Here is an 11,266-nt window from a genome sequence, read left to right as displayed (position 1 = left end):
CGAGCCCATTTCGGCGCCGCACCGCACCGCGCCCGAGCCCATTTCGGCGCCGCACCGCGCCCGAGCCCATTTCGGCGACGCACACTACCCGAGCCCATTTCGGCAGCGCACCGCGCCCGAGCCCATTTCGGCGCCGCACCGCACCGCGCCCGAGCCCATTTCGGCGACGCACCGCACCGCGCCCGAGCCCATTTCGGCGACGCACCGCACCGCGCCCGAGCCCATTTCGGCGACGCACACTACCCGAGCCCATTTCAAAGTTACACTGTAGCCGAGCCCATTTCGGCAGCGCACCGCGCCCGAGCCCATTTCGGCGCCGCACACTACCCGAGCCCATTTCAAAGTTACACTGTAGCCGAGCCCATTTCGGCGACGCACCGCGCCCGAGCCCGAGCCCATTTCGGCACCGCACACTACCCGAGCCCGAGCCCATTTCAAAGTTACACTGTAGCCGAGCCCATTTCGGCAGCGCACCGTGCCCGAGCAAATTTCAAAGTTACACAGTACCCGAGCCCATGTCACAGTTACATAGCTACAGCACCACCTTCAAAGTTGTGCAATTACTAGAGCCAGTAATGCGCACCCTTTCTATTAACCCATCTGCAGCTACATTTTCCTCGAGGTATCTACAACTCTCCCTTGGATGCCTAATTCTAATGAACACTTTCACTTACTTAAACAGCTAAGTTGACCTATGGGCACTAAACACACATGCTTCGCTCTGCACTTGCTTTTGTGACTGCCGTTAGTACTGTGACTCTCACAAGGAGACCTAATTACCTGCCTTTTTTTCATTTTATTTTTGTTTCATTTGGTCCATTACTGACTCCACGTACATTCAGCTGTGTCAGTATTTACAGTCCAATTCTACAATGTACTTTTACTACAATGTATAGAAAAGAGTTATGGCCGCATTGGTCAAATATTTGCCACTATTAGTTTCACTCCTCTTTTAATCATTATTTTTACAAATACATTTAAACTCCAAAACTTTAGCATTACCTTAAGAAGAATTGCCACTATATAGTGCCTGCAATTCTCTACGGAGTGGTCTTTTCCACATTCCTCGCTCCCATTACATCTGTCGCTTCACGTCCAGAGGTTTTCCTCCCCGAGGTGACGTTACTTCCACGATCCCTGTTCCCAAGCTGAAAACGAGTGAGCTCTGCTCATCTTGACAGACTGTCCACTTCCACACCTAGGCACAAAAATAAAAATTGAAAAATATCATTACATCACAAACTACAAAGACCACCCAAAGATTTGAGAAACCCACCACGGAAAAATACAGTTACACTCACCCACTTCACAACCCTGGCATACTCAATGTTGGCTATCTACTCCAACTCCACACCCCCCACCCCACCCCCCCCGCAAAATCCTCAACTGTCTTCCAAAGACCATCCGCTGAACAAAATAATTCCCTGTGCTAAGTGGCAATTACCACATTCCAGGGCAGCGCTCCATGGGAACACTATTCCCGGGAGCCTTGAAAAAAATCGCCCTGCCTGTGAAAACCCTGGCCCGAGCCGGACCCCGGTCCGAACATTGGCGATCAGCATCGCCTCATGGAGCGGCTAGGACCAGGGGATAAAAAAAAAAAAAGGGGGGGGGGGGCACGGAACGGGATGGGACGACACCAAAAACCAACCTATATCGCAGCTGGGGTTTTTTTATTCTAATTTTTTTTTCTCTCTAATTCCCTGAAAAACATCTCAACTCTACGTCCAACCTGAAAAGAAAAAACATAAAAAGGCTAAACCACATAACCCTACAAGGTTACACATGTTCGCAACACACCACTCATTCAGATCGCATACATGCCAGCCCTCAACTCTCAAATCATCCATGCAACTGCCCACCACCATCAAAGGGCCATCACCCCGTGCCTGCGGCACCGGGGGACTCAAAAATCGCCCTACCTGCAAAAACCCTGGCCCGAGCCCACTCCCCTTCCAAACTACCCTTCCGTTACACCAATGTTTCAACACACACCATCATCTCCACCATCCGTGCATTTTCAACCCGATACTTAGCTTTCACAGTGCCACATGTCACAGTCCAACCTCCATAGCAGCCATGTCACCTAAACACAAGGTTCCTTCAAGCACCTCGTGCCCTGTCATCACCTGCAAAAACAACACACAAAGCTTTTTATTAAGACACTTCATCCTTGAGAGAGAAGTCCTCCACCGCTCCCCTCCCCTGCTTCCCACCTATTCCAAAAATAACACATTCTCACAGTCAGTGTCCTCCATGGCACTTGAAAAAACAGAGCATCACAAACACAGAGCTGTCCCAAAGTTACCGATCGCTCCGAGGCCCGTCACGCTGCTACTCGGACCTCGAGGCCTTGACCGTTTCTAGAGGCTTGCCACAAAGCATCCGCATAAACAATATGAACCATTGCCCAGTTACTGCCTTACTCTATGCTAGTTCACAGTCCAATTGCGATCCACTCAACTCCTTGCTTGCAAAGAACCCAAAGTCATTAAGCTTTCTATGCTGTCTCTACAATGACATACGATACACACACAAACATAGAGCCATGCAATTCGCGTGCAAATATAATGCCATACAAGGCAGTACTCTTATCTCAGTCAAGACAAAAAAACTCAGAGCACTGCCATACCAGACAAAACAGGACAGGGCCAATGCAAGAGACTCTCAGATGACAGTCAATACGAGTGCAGACCAAAACAATACAAAACCAATACAGACCCATAGAATGCAAGGCAGTCTCAGATGGCGCTCAATACAAGTACAGAGCACTGCAATACAAAACACAATGCAGGGCCATGAAAGCGAGACAGTCTCAGATGGGAAACAATGCAAGTACAGAACACTACAACGCAAACCAATATCGAGCAATACAATGCAAGATAGTCTCAGATGACAGTCAATACAAGCACAGAGCACTACAATGTCAGAAAAAAACACAATAAAGGTCATACAATGTGAGACAAGTCTCACGTGACAGTCAATACAAATACAGAGCAAAACAACGCAAGACAAAGGCAAATACAGATCAATACAAAGCAAAAAAACCCACAAAGCACAGCAAAGCAAAGCAATCTCATAAAGCCACCGGCCGCATCTTCCCTCCGACTCCACTCCCGGACCCACCTCCTTACGGTGCTCCGCTGCCTTCCCCCGTTGCTCTGTGGCACACATCTTGTCCCTCCGCATCTGAAAAAAACCCCCATATTGAACAAGTCACCTGGATGCAGAGCAAGAGCTTCACCACTCCAGAGGTCTTGATTCCATCTACGAAGACCATCTGGAGTCCAACTACAGCCTGCCATTTAAAAAAAAACCAAAAAAAAAAAAAAAGAAAAGAAAAAGAAACCCAACCAAAAGAAGACCAGCGCCAAACTTTACGCTCATCACGTGCAAGACTTAACACCTTAGAGATTCAAATCCGCTTCACTGCCCCTCAACAGCCCCTGCCACACGGTTCCAATCGTCTCCGTAAAACACTATCGGCACGGCTGCCCACACAGCCCGCCGACGGCTACTCGAGCCGAGATGACTATGCAACCCTCACCTGGACGGTCTAGGCACATCAACATTTCACCCGTAGACACTTATTTCTATTCCACCTACATGACTCTACATCCCCAGGCGGAGCAACTCCAAGCCAAACACACATGCCTACTCACACGCAGGGGGCAGGGAAGAATGGCCAGCGCTCGCCAAACAGGGGTTCAGGGAGGAAATGCCCACACCCACCGACTTGGGGGGGTATGGGTGAATATAAACCACTGCAGACAGGCAGGAGGAGCAGAAGAGAGGAGACACCGACCGACAGACACGCCGGAGCGGGGATCAGACACCGACCGACGGACACGCCGGAGCACGGTGGGGGGACATATGGACCAAGGGACAGGCGAGGCAGGGGGAGACACCGACTGACGGACAAGCAAGGGGGGGGGGAGTTAACAACTGACGGACACAAAAAGACAGAGGAGAGACACTGACTGATGGAAACACAAGAAATGGGGAGACACAGACCGACAGACAGGCGGGACGGGGCGAGACACTGACCGATGGACAAGCAAGGCAGGGCAAAATGCTCACCGATGGACACGCGAGGTGGGGTGAGACACTGACTGACGGACACACGGAGCGGGGATCGAGAGAAAACCACTGACAGAAACACCGGGGGAGAGGAAAGACACTCACGCACAGACGCATGGGGGAGGAAAGACACCAACCCACGGACAAGTGATACCGAAAAGCCGGTCAAAGAAACTCTCCAAGACTCGTTTGGGACTGCTAGAAAGCAGGCATTCTTTATTGCAGCGCTGGATACACGGGGGATAATTCCACCTAGCGTGCATACCACAGCTTTAGCACAAACAGGTTATATGGAATAACTAATTGCATATTAACCAGATTAATATACATATTCATAGAAATGATTATAACTGATTATCATAGCACTGCCTACATCCAATCACACGTAACGAAGGATCCATTTGAATCGAAGGGCTGCTTTTACAACCACCGACCCATTTGAAGTTCTCGTTGGCTGTCCTTGAAGTCTTTATTCTTGTCCTTGTTCTTTCATCTTGAAGCTTAACGCAGTTTCAATCGCATGCGGTCTGTTTCAACATTGTTCTCATCTAGCGCACAGGAACATCTACTCCTAAGTGCAAAGAACGGCGAAACTTGGGAGTAACTACTTCTACTAGTTAATTGCTCAGCTATACTTTTGTCTATTGTTTCAATCATAGTGTTAGTAGAAGATTTCCAATCATTATTTACCAAATCTCACTTTTACAGTCACCTAGCAGCAAACCAGTCTCCATGGCTGGTACAAAATATTAAAACCATCAAAATATTTAGACATACCATACAGAACGTACGGAAATATGCTACCAATTCCCCCCCCGTTCCCGCTTGAGGCTACTAATTCTTTTAGTAGTCTCGCTTGAACAGAGATCGTGCCGCAGCTCGTTTAAGACAGCTAAAAGCGACACAGATTATAACAATGATGATAACTACTTCTCTTGCTTCGTTGGGGCGACAAGGGAAAGCTTCAGGCTACCCGGTAAAGGTATCGACTAGAACTGGGATATATCAGTATCCCTCTTTTTGAAGCAATTCTGTAAAATCAATTTGCCAATATTTTCCTGGAGAATTTCCTTGCTTAGTCATTCCAAAAAGGATTTTATTATTTGTTTGGGGATTATTACATATACAAACCTACTTGTAATTATTCGGATACTTTTTATCATATCTCTATTCAAAATACACGTTTGTAAATGTTTAACAAGGTTTTCTGTTCCCCAGTGTACTTTGCTATGTTCAGCCGGGGCAATTTCTCTCATTGTTGCGGGTGGGACGCTTATTTAACCTGTTGGTGTTAACGGCCCATCCTGTTTCATTTTTGTTAGCCTGCAATTTAAGAATTAGTTCTTCACCTTTTTCATTATAACTTGGAGCACCTTTAGGTAAATTTACACTTGCTCTGGAACTAGTGCTAGGATGCCTTTTTCTGCAGCTTCTTTAGCAGCTCTAGCAGTCAACTGGTTACCTGTTTCAGGGACGGTCCTACCCGACTGATGTGCTTTACGGTGCATTATCACGAGTGCTGTTGGCTTTGGAATGGCTTCAAACAATTTCAGTATTTGTTCTGCATGCTGAATGGTGATTCCTTGTGGAGATAACAGTCCTCTTTCTTTCCATATTGCTCCACGCGCATGTACTACTCCAAAAGCATACTTTGAGTCTGTCCAAATGTTGACTTGCTTTCCTTGACTTAGTTCCAGTGCTCGAGTAAGAGCTATCAATTCAGCCTTTTGGGCAGATGCATTTGAAGGCAAAGCTCGCGATTCAATTACCTTCTCGGTAGCGGTTACCGCGTATCCTGATAAACGTTTTCCTTCACGGATGAAACCGCTTCCGTCGGTATATACTTCCCAATCCGTTTCTTCAGGTGGCGCATCTCGGAGATCTGGTCGGCCAGAGTAGACTTCTTCAATTGTCTGCAGGCAGTCATGTTCCGGTTCTCCTTCAACCTGATCAGTTGTTAAAAACACAGCAGGGTCAACGATAGGAGTACTTTTTAAGGAAACATCATCTTGCTCCAGCAACACCACTTGGTATTTCGGCATTCTACTAGGGGATAACCAACGCCCCCCTTTCTGTTCGAGCACAGCGATCAGCATGTGGGGAACATACGCTGCAATTCTCTGTCCTAGGGTGAACTTACGAGCTTCTTGGATCAATAGCGCAGCTGCAGCGACGGCACTCAGACGACCGGGCCATCCCAGACTCACGTTGTCTAATTGCTTCGAGAAGTAGGCCACAGCTCGCCGACTTGGTCCCAGATATTGGGCCGGCACACCCAGAGCTATACCTTTTCTTTCATGAGTAAAAAGTTCAAATGTCTTTGTGAGATCTGGCGGGCCTTGGGCTGGCGCCTCCATTAAAGCCCGTTTTAGTTGTTTGAAAGCAGCTTTCCTGGCACCAGTCCAATCTATAAATCCATTGTTTGAGGTTTTGAGCTGCTCCTATAAAGGTCGGACCAGCAAGCTGTAATTTGCAATCCACAGGCGACACCACCCGACCGTTCCCAGAAACGCTCGCAATTCTTTCAGAGTCTTGGCCTCGGGGACATGACAAATTGTCTTCTTTCTCTCGGTTCCTAATTGTCTCTGTCCTTTCGGGATTTCCAAACCCAAATAAGTTACTTCTCTCTGGGTTATTTGGGCTTTTTCTTTTGACACTCGATAGCCACCGATTCCCAAAAACTTCAAAAGGCTAAGAGTTAACTTGGTGCATGGTTCTTCTGTCTCAGCTGCAATTAATAGATCACCCACATATTGCAACAAGATTCCTTGATTATTGTCTTTCTTCCAAATCTCTAATTCTCAAGCCAATTAACTTCCAAAAATGGTAGGGCTGTTCTTAAAGCCTTGAGGCAAGACTGTCCACATAAATTGGGGTGCTTCCTGACACCTCCTGCCCTCCATTTGCACCCCGGAACCCCCTTCAGTGGCTGCTCCTCAGGAGCCGCTCTTCTGAGCCACATGCCAAATTCTGGGGACACTCCTAACTCACAACTTCCCAGAGAATCTGAGCTCTGCTACGTGCCCACAAAGTCAAGGCCCAAGGCTTATAACCTACGAGGGGCCTGCCACAAGCTGCAAAGTTTCTAGGGACAACATGGCATTCTGTGGGCAATGAGGAAAGGCGACGAGGCATCCCAGACCCTAAAAGACACTATGCCTTAAGGCCCTGCTGCCTTCTTGAGAACTACTAAAACTCCATAGACGCATGCATACAAGACGCTCACCCTAACCCCTACTAAATAATGTCACCGTCGGTCCTATTAAGAGAGATAGTATCAGCAACTTACACAGAATACAGCAAAGCTGGTGAAAAAAACAAGGTTCCATTTTCAATAAAGTCAGGAATTCCAGGAAAACACAATGCATCGAGAACTAAAAAAAAAACCAAAACAATGCATACTATTAAACCATCTCACCACCCCTGAACACTCAAAACAAAATTACTGACCTGAAAAAAAAAGAAATAAAAGCTACATACAAGTGTTACTTTCTACCACACATGCTGCTGAACCTTGACTGGTCCTGAAGCTCTTACCTCAGGCAGACACCTCTTCCCAAAGAGCTGAGCCAGCTCAAAAGCTGTAAAGGACTCAAGAGCTGAGCACCAACACCAGAAAAACCCAGGAGCACAATGAACTCCCTCAGCAGAGGCTGTGGTTCATATACCCTGTGGCCCTGCCCACCACCCTTCCCACATTCACCTGGGAAAGGGGAAGGGCAAACCACCAGAACTTACAATGTCAGCTGGAGGAGCAGCAGGAGTGTTCTCACCTGCCTTAAATTTACAGCAAGCAAAGCCCTGAACAGAGAAAGCAATCCTTACTAGCAAAAACGATACCTGCTTTTGTACTACAGCTACAACTATGGCATCGGCAACGTGACCGGGTAGGGAATTAAACTTAATTTTTCTGGGGCGTAGATAGAAAAAGATAGATGTCCCTCTAAACAATGTAAGAAACTAGCTCATTAAATGCAATAACAAAGCTGTTATCAAAATTGAAGTGCTTGAGTTTCCTATAAAAAAAGCCAAAATGCTGTAGGGTTACGCTTCATTTCTAGCAAGGCTGTGCATACCAATTTCTAGCAAGGCTGCACGTACCGCCTAACTTCTACCAGAACTACCTTCTGGATAGGACTGAATCACAAACCAGAATTACATTCCTTAAGAATCCCTTCTCAAAAATATCTCTGGTTGCAAAGTAAGTTATTTACGGTAAATCGCTGACATTTCAGAGTCGCTATGATTGTCTCTCTGACTGACTCCCTTAAGAGAACTAGATGATTCCCAAAGGACAGAAACCACCAAAAAACCATGGAAATACAAGATACGTACCAGGAACTGTATGAAGCAGCCTAATTAATACCTTACTAGCTAAAGCAAAACTAAATTGCAAAACACAATAAACACCACCACGGGAGATGTGTCGATAAAAATAGATGAAGGCTATTGCCTCCTCTGAAAAACTCAAGAGCAGATCTAAGCTGACCATAGACATCTTTGGGGTACCAGACACCAAACAGAAACATACTGTAAGGTGGGAAAAAAAAAAAAAAAGACTGCTTTGGACCACAAAGATGGCTTTGGAAAAGGCTCCAGTAGAGCAAGAGGCATCGTCGCAGGGATTAGAGAGATCCAGAAGGGGCCAGAGAGACCAAAGAAGCCTTGGGGGTGCAAGGAGCTCAAAAGGGAATTGAACAAAGAACAGGTGTCCTCAGGGGATCGGGGACCAAATGGAGGTGCACCAAACGGATGACAGGACAGAAAGACCCACCGGGGTACCGGATATGGACTCAGCAAGGGTTTTTCACAACACGTTTTTTCACAACACGTTTTTTCACAACAGTTTTTCACAACATGTTTTTTCACAACATGTTTTTTCACGACATGTTTTTTCACGACACAGTTTTACAACAGCAACTTCAAAGTTTTACAATAGTTTTACAATACAGTTTTACAGTAGCAACCCTAAAGTTTCACACTTTTTTTACAACACGTTTTTTTGCAACACGTTATTTGGCAACACCATTTTTTGGCAACACCGTTTTTTTACAGTACAGTTTTTTTACAGTACAGTTTTTTACAACACATTTTTCTACAACACGTTTTTTACAACACAGTTTTACAACAGCAACTTCCAGGTTTACAATAGGTTTACAATACAGTTTTACAACTCAGTTTTACAGTAGCTACCCTAAAGCTTCACAACACGCGTTTTTACACCACGTGTTTTTAAAACACATTTATTTTACAACACAGTTATTTCCAACACTGTTTTTACAAAACAGTTATTTCCAACAATGTTTTTTCAACACGTTTTTTACAACACTGGTTTTTACAACACAGTTTTACAACAGCAACTTCAAAGTTTTACAATAGTTTTACAATTCACTTTTACAGTAGCAACCCTAAACCTTCAGAACACGTTTTTTACAACACGGTTTTTTACAACACGGTTTTACAACAGCAACTTCAAAGTTTTACAATAGTTTTACAAAACGGTTTTACAATACAGTTTTACAGTAGCAACTCTGAAGTTTTTCAATACAGTTTCACAATACAGTTTTACAGTAGCAACCCTAAAGTTTCACAACATGTTTTTTCACAACACGTTTTTTTTACAACATGTTTTTTTACCATACTTTTTTACAACACAGTTATTTACAACACTATTTTTGCAACAAGATTTTTTAGCAACAGGGGTTTTTCGCAACACGGTTTTTTCACAACACGTTTTTTGCAACACGTTTTTCACAACACGTTTTTTCACACCACAGTGTTACACAACACAGTTTTACAACAGCAACTTCAAAGTTTTACAATAGTTTTACAATATAGTTTTACAACACGGTTTTACAACACAGTTTTACAGTAGCAACCCTAAAGTTTTACAATACCGTGTTTCAATACAGTTTTAGAGTAGCAACTGAAGTTTTACAATACGTTTTTAAGGTAGCAACCCTAAAGCTTCACAACACGTTTTTTTACAACACAGTTTTACACAACACAGTTTTCAAACAGCAACTTTAAAGTTTTACAGTACTTTTACAATACAGTTTTATAGTAGCAACCCTAAAGCTTCACAACACGTGTTTTTATACCACGTGTTTTAAAAACACAGTTTTTTACCCCACAGTTTTTCCCCACACAGTTATTTCAACACGTTTTTTCCAACACATTTTTTCCAACACAGTTTTCCAACACGTTTTTTCCAACACGGTTTTACACCACGGTTTTTTACAACACAGTTGTTTTACAACAGTTTTTTCACAAGACGTTTTTACACTAGTTTTACACAACACAGTTTTACAACAGCAACTTCAAAGTTTTACAATAGTTTTACAATACAGTTTTAAAACACGGTTTTACAATACAGTTTTACAGTAGCAACTCTAAAATTTTACAGTAACATTTTCCAATACAGTTTTAGAGTAGCAACCCTAAAGTTTCGCAACATGTTCTTCCACAACACGTTTTTTACAATACGATTTTTTACAACACATTATTTACAACAGTTTTTTGTGACAGTTTTTTCGCAACACACTTTTTCGCAACACACTTTTTCGCAACAGTTTTACAACAGCAACTTCAAGGTTTTACAATAGTTTTAAAACGCGGTTTTACAATACAGTTTTACAGTAGCCACCCTAACATTTTACAATACAGCGTTTCAATACAGTTTTACAGTAGCAACTAAAGTTTACAATACCGTTTTAAGGTAGCAACCCTAAAACTTCACAACGGCTCTTTTTTACAACACAGTTTTACAAAACACAGTTTTAAAACAGCAACTTTAACGTTTTACAAAACAGTTTTACAACTCGGATTTACAATACTGTTTTACAGTAGCTACCCTAAAGCTTCACAGCACGTATTTTTTCACCACGCCGTTTTCTCCAACGCCGTTTTTTCACCACGCCGTTTTCTCCAACGCCGTTTTTTCACCACGCCGTTTTTTCACCACGCCGTTTTCTCCAACGCCGTTTTTTCTCCACCACGCCGTTTTTTCACCACGCCGTTTTCTCCAACGCCGTTTTTTCTCCACCACGCCGTTTTTTCACCACGCCGTTTTCTCCAACGCCGTTTTCTCCAACGCCGTTTTTCCACCACGCCGTTTTCTCCAACGCCGTTTTTCCACAACACGTTTCTTTACAACCTATTATTTACAACACAGTTTTTTACAAGA

The 11,266-nt window shown here is 44.3% G+C and overlaps 1 long non-coding RNA gene across 1 annotated transcript; it reads right to left on the bottom strand.

The window, feature by feature from the left end:
• Positions 1–923: 923 nt before the first annotated feature.
• On the bottom strand, positions 924–2,147 carry LOC128152672 (uncharacterized). The gene is made up of 2 exons (XR_008238729.1): positions 1,996–2,147; positions 924–1,198 (listed from the first exon to the last, which is right to left on the bottom strand). It is a non-coding gene; the product is annotated as an uncharacterized LOC128152672 (long non-coding RNA).
• Between the last annotated feature and the right edge of the window lie 9,119 nt (positions 2,148–11,266).

The sequence above is a fragment of the Harpia harpyja genome, chromosome 16 (assembly GCF_026419915.1).
Source record: "Harpia harpyja isolate bHarHar1 chromosome 16, bHarHar1 primary haplotype, whole genome shotgun sequence".
NCBI lineage: Eukaryota > Metazoa > Chordata > Aves > Accipitriformes > Accipitridae > Harpia > Harpia harpyja.
Note: the sequence above shows the minus strand (reverse complement) of the source record. Positions and strands in the feature narration are given on the sequence as shown.